Raw genomic sequence first — 26,820 nt, forward strand, 5'->3', positions numbered from 1 at the left:
CCTTGCGGTTGTGGAACTAAGGTCCCTGTCCTTGGTACTGTAAGCCAGGAGGCAGTTCTGGCTCCTACAGCTGCCCTTGTTCTTTTTTATTTTTATTTTTTAATAAATTTCAGGTGTCCAGTGCAGTTTTGATACATGGATATATTACACAGTGGGGAACTCTGGACCTGCATCCTTTCTTATGCTTTCCATGTGGCCCCCTTCAGCAATGGCAGTGGATTCCCTTTCCTGCTTTAAACTTTTCTGACTTCTCCCACATCTCTCTGACTCCAACAAGTTCTCCAGAAAGTTCTCCACTTTTCAGGGCTCATGTGATTTGATTGGACCAACCCAGATAATCCAGGATAACCTCTCTATCTTAAAGTCTTCACCTTAGTAACATCTGCAAAGGCCCTTTCGCCAAATAACATAACAGCAATGTGCCACCAGAGGACAAAGTTCATTGGGCCGTAAATCCTGCCTACCACCAGCACCGTTGTTTCCCCGGGAACCTGGCCCACAAATGCTTTATTAAAGAATGTGGCAGCTAAAACCACCAGGCTACCTTCCAAATGTTGTGAGTGTGAGGATAACCCCCTGCAGAAGTGCCTTTCTGTTTAGAAAGGAACAAAATCAACTGGGTTCATACAAAACTTTTTTGATCTCTGACAGACACAGAGTACTTTAAAATAATGTACAAGTCAACAGGAAAGAGATCTGTCTTATTACTTTTTTTAATGTCATCAGAAAATATTAAGGATAGGTTTAGTAATAATAATAGCTATCCATTTCTTATTTATACCAGATATTACATAGTCTTGAATATAGGCTGTTGTGACTATATGTGTATGTATATATATATATATATATATATATATATATATGTGTATGTATATATATATATATGACTACATAAACTGAACTTACACATATGCACGATGTGGTGGAGTAAGATTGTGCATGACATGGTTCATTGCTGCAACAGAATTGTTGACTTGTGCAATCACCAACCGCTGTCACAAATCTCAAATCTGCTTTGACATTGTGGTCTGCAAATTATAGTCTATCAGCAGACACAGCTCACTGGTCTCTGCTCATTCATTTTCTTATGCAGTAAAATCATTTCCCAGCAAGTTTACAATTGCGTGAGAGTCAGTTCATAGTGAGAACCATCCAGCACAGTCATTAAACTCCAGAGGCTTATACAAAAAAACCCAGACGTTTTTTAATTCTGTGAGTTAATATTTAAAGGACCAAGGTGTTTAATATATTGATAAGTATAGAAATTCTTTATTTCTAAGGGTATTTAACATTGATCTTAATGATAGTGATTTGTATTTTAATGAATCCTAATGACTATAATTCAAATAATTTAAAAATATATTTATTTCCCTCTGGAAATAAATTCGCAGCATACTGAGTTAAAGCCAGTTGTCTGGCTGGGCACGGTGGCTCACACCTGTAATCCCAGCACTTTGGGAGGCCGAGACGGGCGGGTCACCTGAGGTCAGGAATTCGAGACTAGCCTGACCAACATGGAGAAACCACGTCTCTACTAAAAATTCAAAATTAGCCAGGTGTGGTGGCGCATGCCTGTAATCCCAGCTACTCAGGAGGCTGAGGCAGGAGAATTGCTTGAGCCTGGGAGGCAGATGTTGTGGTGAGCCGAGATCCCACCATTGCACTCCAGCCTGGGCAACAAGAGCAAAACTCTGTCTCAAAAACAAACAAACAAACAAAAAAAAAAAAAACCAGTTGTCACTAAAAGAGCTCAGGTAGTATGTCCTATGTTTTATTTAGAAGTTATCACTAAATTTTGGAATAGCCATCATTCCTAAGGTAATTTTCTACCTTCCTTTAAGCTAAAGTATTAGCAAATAGAAAAGAGTAGCAAAAATAACTCATTCTGTATCTTTCTATGCTTTCCATTCTGTTCCTTGTGATTGGCAACTGTTGTTGGAGACTAATACTCACTGAACTTTAGAATGATTCCGAATACCTGTAATTTGTATTAATATCCGCTGGAACATTTCCCTGTGCTACCTTTTTCTTAAAAATAAAATAATTGATTAGAAGATTTAGATACTATATTAACGTAGATTTCATTCTGATTAAAATTAGGAAAAAATTGGGGTTTTATGATTTTTTAGCATGTCACACTCCAGTTATAAATATAAGACTGCATATTTACTCATAAATCCAGATTTAAATATTAGATAAAGCATATTTTTATATCAAAAATAAAAGTTTTAATCACTTTAAATTTAAGTCACTTTACTAAGTAGAAAATGAATTCAGTAAAGATACTATCAGCTTTTATATGAGATCTGACAAATGGAAGCTCTCTAATAGAAAATTGTGACCTTTAACATAGTTTAACATCTACAATGAAATCTTATTTTCATTCTCTGTTCTACATATTATTTCATATATTGTTGGCCCCAGAAAATTTTCAATGACAATAATTTCATTGACAGCATCTTAATATAACCTATATTCAAATTCATCGAAAGTCATGTATCACTTGTACAGCCTCTTTCTTGACATTATTTTCAAAATATTGCTTGCATCCGATCCTTTTCTGCACATACTCAAATTCGTACTAGGGCTGTTATGGAAATAGCTAATTTACATTTAGATTAAAAATTACCTTGAAGCCCCTTTACACCCTGATGAGTTAAAGACAAAGTAACTCAAAGCTGGTAGCTGGCTTTCATTAAATCCAAGTATTATGACATATTCAACTAGTCAAAATACAGGCTTCAGGTTCATGGCTTAGATCCTAAAATGTCAAATAGGGTGATTGTAGCTCAGCAGACATAGCCAAATTCAGATATACTCAATACTACTGCAGATCTTGAGACACTATCCTTTAGATTGACTCACTTGTTTGCTTATTCTTTATGTTTCATCCAATACTCATTAGAAAGTAGTTGTTTAAAATCAAATCAGTTAGCAGGCCATTTGCAATCTAGCCAATTTTAATTAGACTTGAGGAAAGAATTTTCTTTCAAAATGACTGGGACACTTCAAGTTTAACTGGCTGCTTAGTTTGGTAGCTCTATTCTGTCTGCCTGTCTGCCTGTCCATCTACTAAACTTCAGAGAAGCATTAGAACATTGGTGCCAAGTAGGAAAGGCTTTTTAAACACTTCCAGTAAGTCGAAGACCACTCATAGTGGACATGTCATTCAGTTTGTCTGCCATGCCCAACTTTTCCTTAAACTTTCCTACACATGACCCCTACTCAAAGGTGAAGGGCTAAGAGGCTGGATTAGGAGTATGTGACCCTGCCCCCAACCTGGCCACAGGCATTAACAAAAGATGAACAGCTCTTCTTACACCTGTCCATCTGTTCAACTATCTGTTACCAATTGGATTCCCTGTCTTGAGAATTTGAACTTCTATCCACATAGATTGTGTCAGGAAAAGCTGAAAGGCCTTGTAGAACTGAGGCAAGCCACACTGATAAGAAGCAAGGTTATGGATCAGCAGATTAAACCATCCAGCAAAGAAGATAAAGAATACGTCTTTCAGGAAATGACAGAGTTGAAAGAACATATTGGACAAAGGAAACACAGTGAAGGAGAAATAAGGACAGAAGGAGACACAAAGACCCACAGAGAGATTCAGAGTATGATGACATCAGAGACAGAGAACTTGTGAGTTCCCAATGGCATTCCATCTCCTGCGCCACTTCTCATGATGCTTGGCCTTATTTCCTACCCTTATTTTGATGACATAACCTTACCTATTCTCCACATACCTCTTTTTCACTTCAACTGGTGTGAATAGCTGTTCCTTTTAAGCAAACTGATTAAAACACGATGTTCACGGATGCCTTCAAAATAAAGCAATAGATCAACGGCTTTGTATCTGTTTTTAACAGAATAAAAGAACAAAAACCATGTGTTTTCTAGAAGAGGAACAATTTCTGGACATCTTGACATGGAAAGATTCTTTTTTTTCTTTGAGACTGAGTCTTGCTCAGTCGCCCAGGCTGGAGTGCAGTGGCGCGATCTCGGCTCGCTGCAAGCTCCGCCTCCCGGGTTCACGCCATTCTCCTGCCTCAGCCTCCCGAGTAGCTGGGAGTACAGGTGCCCGCCACCATGCCTGGCTAATTTTTTTATTTTTTTAGTAGAGATGGGGTTTCACCATGTTAGCCAAGATGGTTTCGATCTCCTGACCTCATGATCCGCCCGCCTCGGCCTCCCAAAGTGCTGGGATTACAGGCGTGAGCCGCCATGCCCGGCCGGAAAGATTCTTTAACCTAACACCCAACATAATGTGCTCTTAAAAAACAAAGAAAAACCCTATGTCTGCTTTCTTCTTGTGAAAAAGTAATACATCCCTAACAGTTTTCATCCTTTAGAGTTTCTAAAGAACCCAAGGAAAAGTGACACGTTCGTATTCTAAAAGATGAAAAGGACTTAAAGACAGATGGTTTTGAAATTGGTTCTGTTCTCAGCATTTCACTTTGGTATTTATTTAAAAGACGTTTCAGCCTACTTCTTCTGTATTCATCTTGCTCCATATACCTAACCACTCCTTTCTACCCAATTCACAGGCTGATGATCCTGACACTGTCTCTCTGTCTCCAGCTCTCTTCCTTATGACCTTTGCCACAGAGAATACTTCCCTTTTTCCATATATAAACTAAGCTCCCGGTTTCCAGAAATATAGGTAACACTACAAAAGACATTGCAGCATATCTGTACTACTGAAACAGGAAAAGTTCCCTTGCCTCCTTCACAGGGTGTGCGATGGGGGTGTGGCTCGCTTCTTCAGTACCCCACTGCTCAGACTTTTAGGGGAGCACACAGGCAGGCAGGCTGTGGGGCTCTGACCCCACAGCAGTGTCTGGGAGTGAATGTTTACAGCTGAAGCTCCAGTGGGCATATGTTACAGGGTGCTCTTTTAGTTTAGCCTTCCCGCTGCTTGTGTTAGTCAGCTCAATTAGACCCACGCGTTGTCGCAAGGACGGAGGGCTTTCTGTATCCTGGGGTTCTTGCCTTGGTGTACCGGAAGAATCGGATCACACTTGGGCTTTGAGAATAAATGCAAGCTTTTATTGAATGGAAGTAGCACTTAGCAGATGAGAGAGCCAGAAGGGAGATGGTTTTCCCCTGGAGTCAGGCTGCACAGTAGCCTGGGCTCTCCTCCGAATGCTCCTGCCAAACTCTGCCTCATTCCTCTGGTTGATGGCCTGATGGCCTGTTGGCGTGCCAGTGTCTGTCATGTGCTCTTCCACCAGCGTGCTCCCCTCGACATCCTCTCAACGTCCAGCCATTTGTGTCTTCTTCCACCAAGGTGTCCCTCTCGACGTCCAGCTGCTTGTGTGTCTGCCTGCTAGTCGCGGTTTTTATAGGCACAGGATGGGGGCGTGGCGGGCCAGGGTGGTGTTGGGAAATGCAGCATTTGGGCGTGAAGGTAGAAGTGCCTGTCCTCACCTAGGTCCGTGGGCACAGGCCCAGGGGTGCAGCCCTCGCCGGGGCCCTGCCCTTCTCCTCCCAGCACTTCCTTCCTCCCCTTCCATATCACTACTGCCAGAGTATAAGAAGTTAAACACCAACTAAGATAAAAAGAAAGACTATGGCTCCTTTCTGCAGAAGAACTTTGATCAAATGTTTGTATTACAAATAAGGAGGTATTTATTTGAGGCTAAAATAGACCTAATTCTAAAATAAATAAAATAAAGCAAACATAAGAGAAATTTTAAATAAAAACCTTTACTCAGCAATTCTACTTTTATTTAGTCAAGAGAAGTAAAATGCATGTCCATACAACTATTTGTGCAAGAACATTTATAAAAGCTTTGTTCATAATAGCACCATACTGGAGACAATCTAAAAGTGCATTAGTAACAGAATACATAAACAAATTGCAGTATATCCACATAGTGAATATGTTCAACAATAAAAAGAAATGAAGTACTGATATATGCAATAGTAATGTTATGCTGAAATAAAGAAACCAAACACAAAAGAGTGCGTACTATATGATTCCATTTATATGAAATTCTAGAGAAAAGCAAAACTAATCTATAGTAACACAAAGCAGACCAGCAGTTGACTGAGGCCAGGGATGGGGGTGATGGGGGAGATGACTACAAAGAGGCATGAGGCAATTTCTTGGGGTCATGGAAAGGTCTTGATTGAGATAGTGGTCCCATAGTCATATACATTTGCAGAATGTCATCAAAATGAACCTTTTAAATAGGTACATTTTACTGCATGTTAATTATACATTAAAGTCGACTTAAAAGCAAAACATCATAAAGCTGGGCCTTTCCCAATTCTTATTACTGTAAAGACATAATTGACTTTAAGTGACATTGTTATTTACATAAATGTTAAAAATATTTCTATTTAACATAGATTCTTCATGCAGATACATTAATTTTCTTGGTCATAATTTAATGGAATTTAATAATTCATGATATTCATATGTCAGAGTGGTACAGTCATGTGTTAATGATGGGGATACATTCCGAAAAATGTGTTATAGGTGATTTCATCATTGTGTAAACATCATAGAGTGAACTTACATAAACCTAGAGGGTATAGCCTACTACATACCTAGGCTATAGCATAGCCTATTGCTCCTAGACTACAAACTGGTACAGCAAGTTACTGTACTGAATACTGCAGGCAATTAAAATGATGAAAAGCATTTGTGTATCTAAACCTATTTAACATAGAAAAGGTACAATAAAAGTACTGGTATAAAAGATTTAAAATGGTACGCCTGTTCAGGGCACTTACCGTAAATTAAGCTTGCAGGACTGTAAGTTACTCTGGGTGAGTCAGTGAGTGAGTGGTGAGTGAATGTGAAGGCCTAGAACTTTACTACACACTACTGTGGACTTTATAAACACTGTACACTTAGGCTACATTAAATTTATAAAAAGCTACTTTCTTCCTTCAATAATTAATTAGTCTTAGCTTGCTGTAACTTTTTAAATTTATAAGTTTGTTAGTTTTTTAACTTTTTGACTCATTTGTGATAACACTTAGCTTGAAACACAAACTCATTGCACAACTATACAAAAATGTTTTCTTTCTGTATAGCCTTATTCTATAAGCTTTCTTCTGTTTTTATTTTTTTTTACTTGTTAAGCATTTTTGTTTAAAAAATAAGACACAAACACATTACCCTGGGCCTACACAGGTTCAAGATCATCAATATTACTGTCTTCCACATCCACATCTTGTCCCACTGGGAAGTCTGAAGTGCAGTAACACACATGGAGCTGTCACCTCCTATTATAACAATACCTTCTTCTGGAATACTTTTTGAAGGAACTGCCTGTGTCTGTTTTATTGTTAACTTTATTTTTATAAGTAGAATGAGTACACTCTAGGGTGACAATAAAAAGTACAGTGTAGTAAATACATAAACCAGTAACATAGTCATTTATTATCATTATCAAGCATTATGTACTGTGCATAATTTTATGTACTATACTGTTATATGACTGACAGCACAATAGGCTTGTTTACACCAGCATCACCACAAACACATGGGTAATGTATTGCACTATGAGATTAAGACAGCTATGATGTCAGCAGGAATTTTTCTGCTCCATTATTATAATCTACGAGACCAACATCACATGTGCAGTCTGTCATTGACCAAAACATTAGTACGGAGCTCATGACTGTCTTAGGAAAACATGTACTAACTATCCGCATCTTTGTTTTTTTTTTAAGAGATGGGAGTCTCACTATGTTGCCCAGGCTGGTCTTGAACACCTGGCCTCAAGCAATCCCCCGGTTTCAACCTCCCAAAGCATTGAGATTAAAGGCATGAGCCACTGCACCTGGCCGTATCCTCATCTTTATGAAACAAAAAGTCCATCATTCTTACATAGTACTCAGGCAAGAAGGATAAAAGTTTGGTTGACTTTAAAGAGAAAATAAGATATAACTCACTAGTCATTTTTCTTCTCTAAAGTAAGCATTTTGTATGTGTACATGTACTTTAGAGTACATTTTGTTTATGATTAACTTCTCCAGGTGCTAAGTCTAGTTATCCCTATTTGAAAACACCAAGTCATTTTCAAAAAGTAAAGAACTTCTGTCCCTGTAAGCCATATCAGGCCATCCCCTCTACCTGACAAAATCACTGGTGTACCTAATGGTGGAAGCAATTCCATCTTCCATCAGGAGACTATTTCCTGACTTCCAGGAAACCTCCAAGAAACTGTCATTGCCCTGTGGCTATGACAAATTAGTCTGATTATCACATGAAGGAGACAGGTGTTAACTTCGGATCCCCAACCCCACCCACCCACTCATGCCACCTAGTACATCGATGAATCCACTAAGACAAAAATGCCCCAAAGTGGCTCCAGTGAAAGAAGCTCTAGGAACAACAACAACAAAAAGATTTATAGCAAATAAGCTGCATTCTTCCAGGTCAAAAGCTTTGGGACTTGTTGTCTATTCTGATGGACATTTTCTACCCTTCTTATAATCTCATATGGCACAAAATTTTTTAAAGTTTTTTTCTTTTTTTTTTTTAATTTTACTTTAAGTTTCAGGACACATGTGCAGAATATGCAGGTTTGTTACACAGGTATACATGTGTCATGGTAGTTTGCTGCGCCTATTGACTCATCCTCTAATTTCCTTCCCCTCACCCCACAACACCCAGCTGGCCCTGCTGTGTGTTGTTCCCCTCCTTGTGTCCACATGTTCTCATTGTAAGACTCCCACTTATAAGTGAGAACATGTGGTGCTTGGTCTTCTGTTCCTGTGTTAGTTTGGTGAGGATGATGGCTTCCAGCTTCATGCATGTCGCTGCAAAAGACATGATCTCATTCATTTTTATGGCTGCATAGTAATCCATGGTGTATATGTACCATATTTTCTTTATGCAGTCTATCATTGATGGGCATTTGGGTTGGTTCCATTACTTTGCTATTGTAAATAGTGCTGCAATAAATATATGTGTGCATGTGTCTTTATAGTTGAATGATTTACATTCCTTTGGGTATGCACTCGGTAATGAAATTGCTGGGTCAAATGGTATTTCTGGTTCTGGATCCTTGAGGAATCACCACACTGTCTTCCACAATGGTTGAACTAATTTACATTCCACCAACAGTATAAAAGCACTCCTATTTCTCCACAGCCTTGCCAGCACCTGTTGTTTCTTGACTTGTTAATAATCACCATTCTGAGTGGCATGAGATGGTATCTCATTGTGGTTTTGATTTGCATTTCTTTAATGATCAGTGATGTTGAGCTTTTTTTCATGTGTTCGTGGGCCCCATAAATGTCTTCTTTTCAGAAGTGTCTGTTTATATCCTTTGTCCACTTTTTGATGGGGTTGTTTGTTTTTTCTTGTAAATTTGTTTAAGTTCCTCGTAAATTCTTGATATTAGACCTTTGTCAGATAGGTAAATTGCAAAAATGTTCTCCCATTCTGTAGGTTGCCTGTTCACTCTGATGCTAGTTTCTTTTGCTGTGCAGAAGCTCTTTAGTTTAATAGGATCCCATTTGTCGATTTTGGCTTTTGTTGCAGTTTCTTTTGGCATTTTTGTCATGAAGTCTTTGCCTATGCCTATGTCCTGAATGGCATTGCCTAGGTTTTCTTGTAGGGTTTTTATGGTTTTGGTTTTTACATTTAAGTCTTTAATCCATCTTGAGTCAATTTTTGTATAAGGTGTAAGGAAGGGGTCCAGTTTCAGTTTTCTGCAGCTGGCTAGTCAATTTTCCCAGCACCATTTATTGAATAGGAGATCCTTTCCCCATCTTGAGTCAATTTTTATATAAGATGTAAAGAAGGGGTCCTGTTTCAGTTTTCTGCGTACAGCTAGTCAGTTTTCCCAGCACCATTTATTAAATAGGGAATCCTTTCTGCATTGCTTGTTTTTGTCAGGTTTGTTGAAAATCAGATGGTTTTAGATGTGTGGTGTTATTTCTGAGGTCTCTGTTCTGCTCCATTGGTCTATATATCTGTTTTGGTACCAGTACCATCCTGTTTTGGTTACTGCAGCCTTGTAGTATACTCTGAAGTCAGTTAGCGTGATGTCTCTAGCTTTGTTCTTTTTGCTTAGGATTGTCTTGGCTATACAGGGTCTTCTTTGATTCCACATGAAATTTAAAGTAGTTTTTTCTAATTCTGTGAAGAATGTCAATGGTAGTTTGATGGGAATAGCATTGAATCTGTAAACTACTTTGGGCCATATAGCCATTTTCACGATATTGATTCTTCCTATCCATGAGGATGGAATGTTTTTCCATTTCTTTGTGTCCTTTCTTATTTCCTTAAGCAGTGGTTTGTAGTTCTACTTGAACAGCTCCTTCAAATCCATTGTCTGCTGTATTCCTAGGTATTTTATTCTCTTTGTAGCAATTGTGAATGGGAGTTAATTCATGATTTGGCTCTCTGCTTGTTTATTGTGGGTGTAAAGGAATGCTTGTAATTTTTGCACATTGATTTTGTATCCTGAGACTTTGCTGAAGTTGTTTATCAGCTTAAGGAGTTTTTGGGCTGAGACAGTGGGGTTTCCTAAATATAGAATCATGTCATGTGCAAACAGACAATTTGACATCCTCTCTTCCTATTTGAATACCTTTATTTATTTCTCTTGCCTGATTACTCTGGCCAAAACTTCCAATACTATCTTGAACGGGAGTGGTGAGAGAGGGCATCCTTGTCTTGTACTGGTTTTCAAAGGGAATGCTTCAAGCTCTTGCCCATTTAATATGATATTGGCTGTGGGTTTGTCATAAATAGCTCTTATTGTTTTGAGACATGTTCCATCAATATCTAGTTTATTGGGAGTTTTTAGCATGAAGGGATGTTGAATTTTATCATAGGCCTTTTCTGCATTTACTGAGATAATCATGTGGGTTTTGTCTTTGGTTCTGTTTATGCGATGGATTATGTTTATTGATTTGCATATGTTGAACCAGGCTTGCATCCCAGAGATGAAGCCGACTTGATCATGGTGGGTAAGTTTTTTGATTCAGTTTGCCAGTATTTTATTGAGGATTTTCACATCAATATTCATCAGGGATATTGGCCTGAAGTTTTCGTTTTCTGTTGTGTCTCCGCCAGGTTTTGTTATCAGGAAGATGCTGGCTTCATTAAATGAGTTAGGGAGGAGTCCCTCCTTTTCAATTCTTTGTAATAGCTTCAGAAGAAATGCTCTTCTTTGTACCTCTGGTAGAATTTGGCTGTGAATCTGTGGTCCTGAGCTTTTTTTTTTTTGGTTTGTAAGCTATTAATTACTGCCTCAATTTCAGAACTTGTTATTGATCTATTCAGGGATTCAACTTCTTCCTGGCTTAGCCTTAGGAGGGTGTATGTGTCCGGAAATTTATCCATTTCTTCTAGATTTTCTAGTTTATTTGCATAGAAGTATTTATAGTATTCTCTGATGGTAGTTTGTATTTCTTTGGGATCAGTGGTGATATCCCCTTTATCATTTTTTATTGTGTATATTTGATTCTTTTCTCTTTTCTTCTTTATTGGTCTAGCTAGTGGTCTGTCTATTTTGTTAATTTTTTCAAAAAACCAGCTCCTGGATTCACTGATTTTTTTGAACGGTTTTTCATGTCTCTATCTCCTTCAATTCTGCTCTGATGTTAGTTATTTCTTGTCTTCTACTAGTTTTTGGATCAGTTTGCTCTTGCCTCTCTAGCTCTTTTAATTGTGATGCTAGGGTGTCGATTTGAGATCTTTATAGCTTTCTCATTTGGTCATTTAGTGCTATAAATTTCCTTCCTAACACTGCTTTAGCTTATCCCAGAGATTCTGGTACATCGTCTCTTTGTTCATATTGGTTTCAAAGAACTTCTTGATTTCTGCCTTAATTTTATTATTTACCCAGGAATCATTCAGGAGCAGGTTGTTCAATTTCCATGTAATTGTGGTTTTGAGTGAGTTTCTTAATTCTGAGTTCTAATTTGATTGCACTGTGGTCTGAGAGATTGTTCATTATGATTTTAGTTGTTTTGCATTTGCTGAGGAGTGTTTTACTTCCAATTATGTGGTCGATTTTATAATAAGTGCCATGTGGTGCTGAAAAGAACATATATTCTGGGCCGGGCACGGTGGCTCACGCCTGTGATCCCAGCACTTTGGGAGGCCGAAGTGGGCGGATCATGAGGTCAGGGGATCGAGACCATCCTGGCTAACACAGTGAAACCCCGTCTCTAATAAAAATACAAAAATTAGCTGGGCTTGGTGGCGGGTGCCTGTAGTCCCAGCTACTCGGGAGGCTGAGGCAGGAGAATGGCATGAACCCCGGAAGCAGAGCTTGCAGTAAGCTGAGATCATGCCACTGTACTCCAGCCTGGGCAACCGAGCAACAACAACAACAACAACAAAATGTATATTCTGTTGATTTGGGGTGGAGAGTTCTGCAGATGTCTATTAGGTCCACTTGATCCAGAACTGAGTTCAAGTCCTGAATATTTTTGTTAATTTTCTGTCTTGTTGATCTGTCTAATATTGACAGTGGGATGTTAAAATCTCCCACTATTTTTGTATGGGAGTCTAAGTCTCTTTGTAGATCTCTAAGAACTTGTTTTATGAATCTGGGTGCTCCTGTATTGGGTGCATATATATATTTAGGATAGGTAGCTCTCCTTGTTGAATTGTTCCCTTTACCATTATGTAATGCCCTTCTCTGTCTTTTTTGATCTTTGTTGGTTTAAAGTCTGTTTTGTCAGAGGCTAGGATTGAAACCCCTACTTTTTTTTTTCTTTCCATTTGCTTGGTAAATATTCCTCCATTTCTTTATTTTTAGCCTATGTGTGTCTTTGCATGTGAAATGGGTCTTCTGAATACAGCACACTGATGGGTCTTGACTCTTTATCTAATTTGTCAGTTGGTGTCTTTTAATTGGGGGCATTTAGCCCATTTACATTTAAAACTAGTATTGTTATGTGGGAATTTGATCCTGTCGTCATGATGCTATCTGGTTATTTTGCACGCTAGTTGATGCAGTGTCATTGGTCTTTATATTTAGCTGTGTTTTTGCAGTGGCTGGTTTTTCCTTTCCATATTTAGGGCTTCCTTCAGGAGCTCTTGCAAGGCAGGCCTGGTGGTGATGAAATCCCTCAGCCTTTGCTTGTCTGGAAAGGATTTTATTTCTCCTTCATTTATGAAGCTTAGTTTGGCTCGATATGAAAATCTGGGTTGAAAATTCTTTTCTTTAAGAATGTCGAATATTGTCCCCCAATCTCTTCTGGCTTGTATGGTTTCTGCCGACAGGTCTGCTGTTAGTCTGATGGACTTCCCTTTGTACATGACCTGGCCTTTCTCTCTGGCTGCCCTTAACATTTTTTTCTTAATTTTGACCTTGGAGAATCTGATGATTATGTGTCTTGGGGTTGATCTCCTCGTGGAGTATCTTAGTGGTATTCTCTGTATTTCCTGAATTTGCATGTTGGCCTGTCTTGCTAGGTTGGGGAAGTTCTCCCAGATAATAAAGATCCTGAAGTTTGTTTTCCAGATTGTTTCCTTTCTCCCCATCTCCTTCAGGTACTTCAATCATTTGTAGTTTTGGTCTTTTTACATAGTCCCATATTTCTTGGAGGCTCTGTTCATTCCTTTTCATTCTTTTTTCTCTAATCTTGTCTGCATGCCTTATTTCAGCAAGGTGGTCTTCAAACTCTGATATCCTTTATTTTGCTTGTCCGATTCAGCTATTGATACTTGTGTATGCTTCATGAAGTTCTTGTGCCGTGTTTTTCAGCTCCTTCAGCTCATTTATGTTCCTCTCTAAACTTTTTATTCAGGTTAGCACCTCTAACCTTTTATCAAGGTTCTTAGCTTCTTTGCATTCTGTTAGAACATGCTCCTTTAGCTCAACAGAGTTTTTTATTACCCATTTTCTGAAGCCTACTTCTGTCAATTCGTCCAACTCATCCTCTGTCCAGTTCTGCACTCTTGCTGGAGAGGTGTTGCAAACATTTGGAGAAAAAGAGGCACTCTGGCCTTTTGGGTTTTCAACATTTTTTTCGTTGATTCTTTCTCTTCTTCATGAGTTTGTCTAGCTCCGATCTTTGAGGCTGCTGACCCTTGGATGGGGATTTTATGGAAACTATTTTTTGTTGTTGATGCTCTTGTTTTTGCTTTCTGTTTGTTTGCTTTTATTTCAGTGGTAAGGTCCCTCTTCTGTAGGGCTGCTGCATTTTGCCAGGGTTCACTTCAGGCCCTATTCATCTGGTTCATGCACATATCTGGAGGTGTCACTCAGGGAGGCTGGAGAACAGCAAAGATGGGTGCCTGCTCCTTTTTCTGGGAATCTCTGACCTTGAGGAGCACCAATCTAATGCCAGTAGGTTTGCTCCTATACAGGGTGTCTGACAACCTCTGTTGGAGGGTCTCACCCAGTTGGGTGGCATGGGGAACAGGACCCACTTAACAAAGCACTTTGACTGTCCCTTGGTAGAGGGAGTGTGCTTCCCTGAGGGGAAACACACTTGTCTAGGCTGCCCAGATTCCTCAGAACCACCAGGAGGAAAGGCTAAGTCTGCTGATCCACAAAGACTGTGGCCACCCCTCCCCCTAGGGAGTCAGGGCCAGGGAGATCAGGGCTCTGGCCCTGAGCCTCTGGCTGGAGTTGTTGGAGTTGCTACAGGGAGGCCCCGCCCAGTGGGGAAGGATGGGTCAGAGTCAGGCCTGAAGAGGAGCTCTGGCCACAATCTGCCACAGCCAGTGTGTTGGGCTGTGGCGGACACCTCTTTTAACCAAGCCATCTAGCCTTCCTGGCTCCAGCAGGGGAAAAGCACAGGCTGGAGCTATAGAGATGGATGCCACCCTTCTCCTGCCCAGGGAGCTTACTGTGTTAGGCAGTTATGAGACCAAGTGCTGGCTGCTGCTCCTCCTTCAAGGAGCTCAAATGGCTTAGACAGCAAGAAGCCACAGCTGTGGTGCTGGTTGCCCCTCCCCCACCCCAGGATTACAGCACATTTAAGTAGATTCTAGCTGAGAGGCTGTTGAGAATCTGTGCAGCTCCAGGGTTTGGCCCCTAGGCCCAGGTGGTGAGGGTTCACAAGTGGGATCTTTCAATCCGTGGGTTGCACAGTTCTGTGGAAAAAGCACGTGTTCCCCAGCTGGGTAGCACACTTACTCACTGCCTCCCTTGGCTGGGGGTTGGGGACTCCCCTGCCCCATGTGCCTCTCAGGTGGGCTGCTGTACCCCACTGCTCTTTCTTCCTCACCATGTATCATGCCAGCTGCCTAGTCAGTTCTGATGAGAGAACCTGAATACCTTGGTTGCCAGTGCAGAAGTCACATGCTTATTATGGTTCTTTTTGAGGGGAGCCTCTGATTGTCACTGCTTCTAGTCGGCCATCTTGGCCCTGGCCCTTTTTTAGTGTTTTCAGTATATTATTAGTTGTTACCCCCAGGTAATCCACTGTCTCACTTGATCTATGATCTTTATAAAATGCTTCAAGAGCACAGCATAATAATTGAATTTTGACAGCTGATATAAAGAACACCCATGTGCCACCTGCAGCCAGAATATTGCTGGCTTCTGATGGGCTGGATTCACCTGTGAGACAGGAGGTTGGAATCTCAGTCATTGATGTACATCCACAAGAGTTCAGGGTGATAAAAGCTCTTGCAGTGAAATAATGTTGCCCACATTCGTTACAGTCCCTCACAGTTTTTAACTGTCCTAAGTGAATGTCTAACAATGTCCAATTCAGTGAGTGATGCTTCTCCAGCACAATAACTTCTCCTAAAATAAATGAAAACACGTGATTTGTGTACATAAAACATGAGGCACAAATATCTTCTGTCTTCTTAGGCCTGGTTGGTATAGTCAGAAGAACTTGGCGTTCCCCTCAAGCTGTCCCATTATTAAAGTATCAAAGAGATCCCTCACATGTACGCTATATAAGGAAAGTCCTATGCAGAGACCAGACACTCATTTTGTTCATAATCCAGTCCCCATTGCTCACGTCACCTTTCCAAGGTCAGCTGAGAAAACCTTACCACCCTCATCAGCCATCCTGAGAACAGCACTGTTCCCACAAAGAATGATGTCTCTGTACACTCCCATAGTGTCTAATCTAAAGTAGCCAGAATACAGAAGAGGAAGCTTTCTTCCACATCTGTGACACACTTTGTCACTGGGCTCCCAAGGACTTACTGATCTGGGAGTCTCACAAACTGAGCTTCTAACTCTAGCTTCTTCTTTCTGTAATGTTTCAAAGCTAGTTCAAGGAAACTTGTCCTGGAAAGGTGCCATACATCATACTCTTATCCCCTTTCCCCCAACTGCTACCTGAGGTGATGTCTGAATGGTAGGAATGAGGGACATATATACACTGGTGTATTAGTCAGGGTTCTCTAGAGGGACAGAACTAATAGGATATGTATCCTATTAGTTTATACATACATATATATGAGTTTATTAAGTATATATATATATATATAAAGGAGAGTTTATTAAGTATATTAGTATATATATCTTATTAGTTTATACATATACACACACATATATACATACGTATATGGGAGTTTATTAAGTATTTACATACGTATATAAAGGGGAGTTTATTAAGTATATTAGTATATATATCTTAGTTTATATGTATACACACATATATATACACATACATATATGGGAGTTTATTAAGTATTTAAATATATATATAGGGGAGTTTATTAAAGTATTAACTCATATGATCACAAGGTCCCACAATAGGCCCTCTGCAGGCTGAGGAGCAAGAAGAGCCAGTCCGAGTTCCAAAACTGAAGAACTGGGAGTCTGATATTCCAGGGCAGGAAGCATCCAGCACGGGAGAAAGATGTAGGCTGGGAGGCTAGGCCAGTCTCTCTTTTCACATTTTTTTTCCTGCTTATATTGTAGCCACACTGGAAGCTGATTAGATTGTGCCCACCCAGATTAAGGGTGGGTCTGCCTTTCCCAGCCCACTGACTCAAATATTAATCTCCTTTGGCAACACCCTCACAGACACACATGGGATCAAAACTTTGTATCCTTCAATCCAATCAAGTTGACACTCAATATTAACCATCAGAAGTCCACCCCTCGCCAACTTGAACCCATACACATCTCGTGAGATCATAATCTTCAAATAAAGACAATAATAAGGTCATAATTATGCCTAACATAATACAACTATCCTTCCTTCATACAACCATAAATGCACCAGTCTCCAACTCAAATACTATTACATAAAGTTAACAATACTTAAATGCTGATGTGAAGTCAATAAATCTCATGTCACATGATAAAGTAAACAGGAAATAAAATGAAGATATTTTCTTAGTACAAGTATATACATGCACAAACATGTTTTTACAGAAGGAGGAAATAATCATGACAATTACAGTCCTCATTTCTGCAGCTGGTCATGTGGTCATAGATGATATTGATGACTACCTTCTTCTACTACCCATTCTGTATTCCCTTTGCCTTCAGCAAGCACCTTAGCAGGTTGTGGTTTTTTTCCTGGTGGAGTGGCCCAAACCTTTATTCCTAAAGGGTCTGGGCCATTTGTAGTCCTGGCTGGACTGAGCTGTTGTAGTTGCCCATTGACCTGAATCACAGGGCATGGTAATACTAAGAGATGCCCTAATCAATCTCCTGTATTCCATGCATACTCTTCCTTACCTCCATTGTGGAGTAGTAGACTAATTTCATCTTGATAGTCTGGGTCAGTTACCCCAGTCAACACTGTAACTCCCTTCTTAGCCTGTTAACTTAAAGGTAGGAGGAGCCCAAGTGTCCAGGTGGCAATCTTAACTCCCAGTTTAATGGAATTATTGTTGTGTCTCCTGGTGGCAGCATTCCTGTCTCTGGAACTAAGACCTCTATTCTGGCAGAACATAATGTCATGGAAACAGGAAGGAAAAATTTTGCTCATGGGTCATTAGGGGTGATGGTGAGTGGTGTCACTTCTACTTCCACCCCTTGATTCCTGGACCCATAAATCCTGGCTATGGGAGAAACAGTACCATATATTGGACACTGATTCAGAGCATACATGGCCTTCTTAAGAACTTTGCTCCATCCCTGCAAAGTGTTGTCACCTAGTTGGCATTGTAATTGTGACTTCAAAAGGCCATTCCACCGTTCTATCAATCAGCTGCTTCAGGGTGATGGGGAACATGATAAGACCAGTTAACTCCATGAGCATGAGCCCACTGCCACACTTCTTTAGCTGTTAAGTGAGTGTCTTAGTCAGAGGCAGTGCTGTGTGGAATACCATGCCAGTGGATAAGACATTCCGTGAGTCCATGGATGATAGTCTTGGCAGAAGCATTGCATGCAGAATAGGCAAACCCATATCTGGAGTAAGTGTCTATTCCAGTGAGGACAAACCTCTGCCCTTTCCATGATGGAAGAGGTCCAATATAATCAACCTGCCACCAGGTAGCTGGCTGATCACCCTGAGGAATGGTGCCATATCGAGGGCTCAGTGTTGGCCTCAGCTGCTGGCAAATTGGGCACTCAGCAGTGGCCATAGCCAGCTCAGCCTTGGTGAATGGAAGTCCATGCTGCTGAGCTCATGCATAACCTCCATCCCTGCCATGATGACCACTTTGTTCACGGACTCATTGGGTAATGACAGGGGTGGCTGGGGAAAGAGGCTGAGTGGTGTCCAAAGAACAGGTCATCCTATCCACTTGATTATTAAAATCCTCCTCTGCTGAGGTCACGCATTGGTGAGCACTCATATGGGATACAAATATCTTCACAGTTTTTGACCACTCAGAGAGGTCCATCCACATACCTCTTCCTCAAATTTTCTTGTCACCAATTTTCCAGTCATGCTTCTTCCAAGTCTCTGGCCATCCAGCCAAACCATTGGCTACAGCCCATGAATCAGTATATAATTGCACATTTGGCAATTTCTCCTTCATGTATCGTGCACAGCCAGCTGCACTGCTCAAAGTTCTGCCCACTGGGAAGATTTCCCTTCACTGCTGTCCTTCAGGGATGTCCTAGAAAGGGACTGTAGCGCTGCAGCTGTCCACTTTCAGGTGGTGCCTGCATATCATGCAGAACCATCTGTGAACCAGACCCTAGTCTTCTCTTCCTCTGTCAATTGAGCATAGGAAACTCCCCATGAGGCCATCAGTGCAGGCTAGGGAAGAGAAGGCAGGATGGCAGGAGTGGAGGCCATGGGCATTTGAGCCACTTCCTCATGTAACTTACTTGTGCCTTCAGGACCTGCTCGAGCCTAATCACATATATACCACTTCCATTTGATGATGGAATGCTGCAGTGCATGATCCGCTTTATGGCTAGATGGGTCAGAATGTACCCACTTCATGATAGGCAGTTCAGGTTGCATGGTGTCTTGATGGCCCATAGTCAAACACTCAGTTTCCACCAAAGCCTAGTAACAGGCCAAGGGCTGTCTCTCAAAAGGAAAGTAGTTACCTGCAGAAGATGGCAGAGCCTTGCTCCAAAGTCCTAGAGGCCCCCGCTGTGATTCACCTATGGGGGCCTACCAAAGGCTCAAAACAGCATCCCTATCTGCCACTGACACCTGGAACACCATTGGATGTGCTGGGTCATATGGTCCAAGCAGCAGAGCAGCTTGCACAGCAGCCAGGACCTGTTGCAGACCCTTGCCCTGTTCTGGACCCCACTCAAAACTGGCAGCCTTTCGGATCACTCTATAAATGGGCTGGAGTAACACACTCAAATGAGGAATGTGTTGCCTCCAAAATCCAAATAGGCCCGCTAGTCATTGTGCCTCTTTCTTGGTTGTAGGAGAGGCCAAATGCAGCAACTTATCCTTCACCTTAGGAGAAATATCTCAACAGGCCCCTCACCACTGGACCCCTAGAAATTTTACTGAGGTAGAAGTTCCCTGAATTTTAGTCAGATTTATTTCTCATCCTCTGGCACGCAAATGTTTCACCAATAAGTCCAGTGTGTTTGCTACTTCTTGCTCACTGGATCCAATCAGCATAATGTCATTAATGTAATGGACCAGTGTGATATCTTGCAGAAGCAAAAAGTGATCAAGTTCTCTCCAAATAAGATTATGACACAAAGCCAGAGAGTTGATACACCCCTGAGGTAGGACAGTAAAAGTACATTGCTGGCCTTGCCAGCTGAAGGCAAATTGTTTCTGGTAGGCCATATGGACAGGAATGGAGAAAAACGGATTTGCCAAGCCAGTGGCTACATACCAGTTACCAGGAGAAGTGTTCATTTGCTCAAGCAATGAAACCACATCTGGTACAGCAGCTGCAATTGGAGTCACCACTTGGTTAAGCTTATGATAATCCACTCTCATTCTCCCAGATCCATCTGTCTTCTGCACAGGCCAAATGGGAGAGTTGAATGGGGATGTGGTGGGAATCACCACACCTGCATCTTTCAAGTCCTTGGTGGTGGCACTAATCTCTGCAATCCCTCCAGGGATGTGACATTATTTTTGATTTACTATTTTTCTATTTACAGGCAGCTCTAATGACTTCCATATGGCCTTTCCCACCATCATAGCCCTCATCCTACCAGTCAGGAAGTCAATGTGAGGGTTCTGCCAGCTGCTAAGTATGTCTATGCCAATTATGCATGCTGGCACTGGAGAAATAATCACAGGATAAGTCCAGGGACCCACTGAACCCACTGTAAGTCAGACCTGAGCTATAACTCCATTAATTACCCGACCTCCATAAGCCCCTACTTTAACTGGAGGACCAGAATGGTGTTTTGGGTCCGCTGGAATCAAGATCAGCTCAGAGCCAGTGTCCAGTAGTCCCCACAATGTCTGATCATTTCCCTTTCCCAATGCATAGTTACCCTGGTAAAAGGCCAGAGGTCTCCTTGGAGAAGGATGGGAGAAAGATTCACTGCATAAGTTATTGGTAATGTAGTGGGGTCCTTCCTCAAGGGGATCTGGCCTCCCCTGCATTCAAGGGGTCCTGGGTCTGTAAGCTGGCTCCAGTCTGGAAATTGATTGAGGGGCTGTGATTCTCTGTTTTTATAATTCAAATTAGTCTTTTGTCCATTTGACCTTTTCTGCTTGTATAAATTAAGTAGGAAGGTGGTAGGCTTCCTATCAATTTCACTTCTAGGAACACCATGATTAGTTAGCCAATGCCAGAGCTCTACATGAGTCAGACTATTCTGATTGCTGCTTTACCTCTGCTCTCCATTACAGTAGCTACACGAACCTTGCCTTTGACAGCTGAGTGCCACCACTTGGCTCCTGCAACCTCGGGATCCAATGATTCCCAGTGTATTTAAATTTTGTAGTTGAGTGACTGCAGTTCCCACTGTTAGATCTGACATACGGAGAAGAGCAATTACAGGACTCTTCAAATATGCAGGACGTGCCCTCACAATTCTATTTCACAAGGCATTGGTCAAGGGCTTATCTTCTGAACCCTCCCAGCTGGGATGAGTAGGTCTAAAATGACTAATCCACTTCACCATCCCAATCTCCCTAAGCTTTTGGATCCCTTCCTCTACTTTAAATCAAGGGAGATCAGGGATTTCCCGCTCACTGACGGTGGGCCATCTTTTAATCTATATTTCAGCTAACCAAGCAAATAAACTATTAGGACCTTTTTTTAACTCCCTGAGCTGCAACATTAAATGCAGAGTCCCTAATTAGTGGCCCAAATCAATAAATTCTGCCTGATCCAACTCTGTGCCTTCCACCATTATCCCACACCCTTAATATCCATTCCCATGCCTGTTCTCCAGATTTCTGTTCACATAAATTAGAAAACTCAAGCAATTCTTTTTGAGTGTAGTGGACCTCCTCATGGGTCACACTCTCAACCTCATCTCCAGGGGTCTGCTGGGACTTTAGTCTAGTTATAGGTATAGGAGCAAACAGGGGTGTTGGGGGTGGCTCCTGAGGAGAATCAACATTATCTTGCCTGGCAACTATCCCTGGGGAGGCCATCACTGTTGCCTCAGGCAACATAGAGTTTATCTACTCAGACAAAGGTGGAAAGGCTGATGGCAGCATGGGTTGGTGAGGGGACGTTGCCACTACTGGGGATGGGGAGGCTGTTTCCTCTGGCAAAAATGTTCAAACTCAGTGTCCCCAGCTTCATCAGGGTCCTCCCACACATCCCCAACCAAGTTTCAGGATCCCATTATTTTTCTAGTCAATGCCCTCACTTTAATGGTAGACTCCTGGTGAGGCTGTGCATGCACATTTTGTTGCAGGTCAGCCACTAACATGATAAGAGCTTGTGTCTGTTTTTCTACACTTTCAGCTCTTTCTCTACAGGAGGTAAGACTCTCACTCAGGACTATCTCAGCAGATTTGAGGCTCAATATCTGCTTCTGAAGCCAGGAGACAGAATCCCTGAGTTCATCATTTTCTTTCATCACTTTGTCCACTGAACTTAGGAGCAACCAACCAGCTTCATTATGTTCTTTGGTTCTCCACATATAGCCAAAGGTATTATGTATAGAGTCACTAAACTCCTTGCCTCTCATGAATGGTGTCAAATGCATTTATTTTGCATAACTCTCTAAGCAGTTCACACCAAGGACTATCAGTGTTCTCCATACTATTAGAAATAGTGTCTTTAGCATTTTTGGGTCAATCATATTAAGCAGCTAACTCCAGAAACCCCAAAACCAACAAAAGAACTCCGTCCTTAATATTCTATTTCTCTAGAACCACTCCTGGTACCAATATCTGTATTAGTCAGGGCTCCCTAGAGAGACAGAACTAATAGGAGATTAGTTAGATTATAAATATATATATGGGAGTTTATTAAGTACTAACTCACGTGATCACAAGGTCCCACAATAGGCCCTCTGCAGGCTAAGGAACAAGGAGAGCCAGTCCGAGTTCCAGAACCGAAGAACTTGAAGTCCGACGTTTGAGGGCGGGAAGTATCCAACATGCGAGAAAGATGTAGGCTGGGAGGCTAGGCCAGTCACTCTTTTCACATTTTTCTGCGTGCTGATATTCCAGCTGCACTGGAAGCTGATTAGATTGTGCCCATCCAGATTAAGGGTGGGTCTATGTTTCCCAGCCCATTGACTCAAATATTAATCTCCTTTGGGGATAGTTAATCTCCTTTGGCAACACCCTCACAGACACACACAGGATCAATACTTCCTTCAGTCTAATCAAGTTGACACTCAGCATTAACCATCACAACTGACAACATGCCCTATTATACCAACACTTAAGTAAATGGGTACAGAATCAAGGGAGGGACCCAATCTATTTTTTCTCAGTGTGTGATCTCTGACAACCTGCACAAAATACTTGAGTGCTAGTTGAAAATACATATTTTTCCTCTGATTCCACCCTAGACCACTATATCAATCATCTGGAGAGGTGAATTCTAAATCTTTAAACAAGATCATGAGATGATTTTTGCAGAGACCTAAGTCTGAAAATCATTGCTGGATAATCTGAGGAAAAACACTGGGACAATTCAAATTTTTTTGAGATAAGCAAAACATGGGTATTCTCATTCATCTCTGAGACCCTTCCTCAGCAAGTAGAATGCCACTAAATCGTATTATTGACATTTGACTAAAATGGGGGTCATTCAAAGGATGCAGGCCCTAAAAAAATGAAGGCCAGGAGGAACGCCTTGTAGACATCCATAACTTTCACATGGATATTTCCTAATGAAAAAATGGAAACTGCTGGAAATTTTTTTAAATGATAATGAGGACACTGATATTTAATTTTTGCTTTTAAGGAGAAAATATAGAAATATCAGAAAAAAATAAGATTTATTTGTAATCCTAGTTTTTAATTTACTATTGATATAAAATAAAAGATAGGTTATTTGTTTAGAAAGATAAGGAATATGTTTAATTTGCTTTGCTCTGTCAACCTAAATGGCAAACAGAATGAGGCTCTGTAGAAGAAAGTGATAATCTATGCATGCCATAGTAAGCTATGTACATATTCAGGAAGGTAAAGGAAGACAAAGGTTTTTAAAGGAAAAATGAAGAGGATTATATAATGTTTTGAGATAATTATCCTTGACTACCTGGTTCAATAACAAGGGTGATGCTAGTCCAAGGTTGGGTAGTCAGTTGCAGGGCAGACTCTGCAGAAGTACTTTTTGTGTAAGGTTGTGATGGCCTTTGTACAAGGTTGTGGTTCTTGTAGAGTCTTTTGTGATAGTTTTTGTTATGAGACATTTATGCGTGAGAACCTCTCTCTTTGAGGCCTTCCCCAGCTCTATTTGTTAGGATTTTTTTTTTTTTTTTTTAGCACAGTTGACTTCATTTTGATTCTTCTAACTTCCACAGCTTTTAGAAAATATTGTCATATTTGATGTGTTAAACATAAGAGTATAGTTTGTGTCAAGAATAATTATCGGCCAGGCGCGGTGGCTCACGCCTGTAATGCCAGCACCTTGAGAGGCCGAGGCGGGCGGATCACAAGGTCAGTAGATCAAGACCATCCTGGCTAACACAGTGAAACCCCGTCTCTACTAAAAATACAAAAAATTACCCAGGAGTGGTGATGGGCGCCTGTAGTCCCAGCTACTCGGGAGGCTGAGGCAAGAGAATGGTGTGAACCCAGGAGGCAGAGCTCGCAGTGAGCCGAGATGGTGCCACTTCACTCCAGCCTGGGCAACAGAGCAAGACTCCGTCTCAAAAGAAAAAAAAAAAAAGAATAATTATCAATGCACTTACTGAATTTACCTTTAAATGTGTTAGGGATACCAGTATTTTGTCTCCATCTCTTTCAGTTAATAAATAACAAGCAAATATCTGAGGAACAAGAGAAGGGGAACTAGCAATTGTTGAGTAGTTACTATATATCAGTTCTTGTATTAAGCAACATATAGGCTATCTCTGAGAAGAGAAGAAAGTGTGAAAAAGTGTTTTTTAACACACTAGAAAAAGTTATGTTTTCAGAATTTAGTAGATCTCATGGTGACAAGAAGCTATAGAAAGCACTAGTGTTCAGAAGAGCAAGTGAGGGTGCAGGACAATTTATTGAATCCAATATTTGCCGAGAGTAGCTAGCCTACCTCAGTGGTTCTCAAACCTGAGGGTGCATCATCAGGATCATCAGAGGAACTTATTAAAACATGATTATGTCCCCCCTCCCCCACTTTTGGAGTTCCTGGTTCTGTAGCTCTGAAGTGGGGCTAGAGAATTTGCACTACTAAGTTCCCAGGTAAAGCTGATGTTACTGTCTGGGGACCACAATCTGGGAACCAGCGGTCTAACTAGTTTCATTTCCTCAGTTGTGGCTGATCCTGTAGCCTTGTCTTCATGTTGCAAGAGGTATACATGCAGATAATACCAGATGCATCCTGGAACTAACAGCCTAAAGTATTTCTAGTTCTGCAATTGTTTTTGATAAGGAGAAATAAATCTTATTTAAAGGTATATTTTGGTCAAGTTAGAAAATTTGGAGAAGAAAAGAAAAGTGTCCTTACAACAACTGAAAATACTTTTCCAACATGAAGTCTTAAATTTGCACCATGTTTTATAATCAAATCAAGTAGAGATCTTGCTTTGTTTATATTTCTCCTTTTGAAACTTGGCTATAGAAGAAAAGCACAAGCATAAAATGGCTGACAACAAAATTTGCCTGTTTCTTAAATTTTTTACTTTTTGTGCACTTTTGAACAAAAGATCCACCTTAAATCTCGAATATATTTTTCCCTTGGCAGCCAGCCTTCAGCTGCAGTGCCTCTTGAAGAAATTGGCTTTATAACCCACAGAGAATTCTGCAGTATTCATCACCATCAAGCAACACAGTTCTCACACTTCTGAATACTTAAAGATCCCCAATTACTAATTTTCTTAAAGAGCTTTGTTGTTTTCTAGCAAAAAGCATATTATCATTTTACAAACAGAATTCAATCCAAACTTCATCTCAGCGTATTCCTTACATCTTTTCTTTCTTGGAGCTGAATACTATTAAGACGACTGTTTATCATTTGTAACTTTTGTTCTCTTCTCCGTATATTTTCAAGAATATTTCATAATATCAGTAAACAAATCTGAGCCACAGAATGCACATCTTAATGGTGTCATTGGATAGTTGCCTCTCATGGTTTCTCTTATGGCCTTCATTTTATTTACACCATTAATCAACAAATATAGCAGATCTTAATACTCAGAGGATGTTGTAAGAAAACGGGCAGCTATTTACACAAAGAAAAAAAATGCTGTGCCACTTTTTGAGAGTTGCAAACAGTAACAGAGAATAAAGGCTTGATTAAAAAACAAACACACACCTGCTTTGAGGTGTCATAACACAAGCATGGAAGTGCAGTGATATGGCTCAGATCGGATTGTTGAAGCATGGGGAAGTTGAAGAAGGAACTCATTGTTAGGAGAGAGGGTACTGTGTGGGAGGGGTAAAAGCAGCCCAACTAGGGATGTCTGAGGCAGCGTAGGGTAAGGAGGGTATCCTATGGGAGATTGCAGTGGCAAAGGGAGATTCATCACATCCAGGACTATTGATCAAGTGTTATATAAGGCTAATGAGAGTCAGGTTTCTCACTGTTGGAGAAGGCAGTTACAAATATGGAAAAGAAAAAACTAGAATAAACTTTGTGGCATTGGATTGAAATTTGAGGTATAGGTGCAAACTCATTGTTTTCAATATAGATAGTTATGGAAATATAGATGTTAATGTGAGGATAGATAGGCAGACAGACAGACAAATATTCCCTACCTCTGTCCACCAAAAGGGCTTCAGGGTAGTAAGACTGCAATGAGAACAACTGGTCTCCAAAACTTGGTTTCTAAATACCTTTCTCTGCTGGTCAGGACTCTCGGCGTAATGAGTGATTTCAGGATTGGGCAAGGAGAAAGTACGTGAGCCTGGTGAATCTTATTGCTCCAGGAAGTAAGGAAGTGCTCAAAGAATTATAGAGCTGTGTCAAAAGTACACAG

Source organism: Gorilla gorilla, chromosome 13 (genome assembly GCF_029281585.2).
Source record: "Gorilla gorilla gorilla isolate KB3781 chromosome 13, NHGRI_mGorGor1-v2.1_pri, whole genome shotgun sequence".
NCBI lineage: Eukaryota > Metazoa > Chordata > Mammalia > Primates > Hominidae > Gorilla > Gorilla gorilla.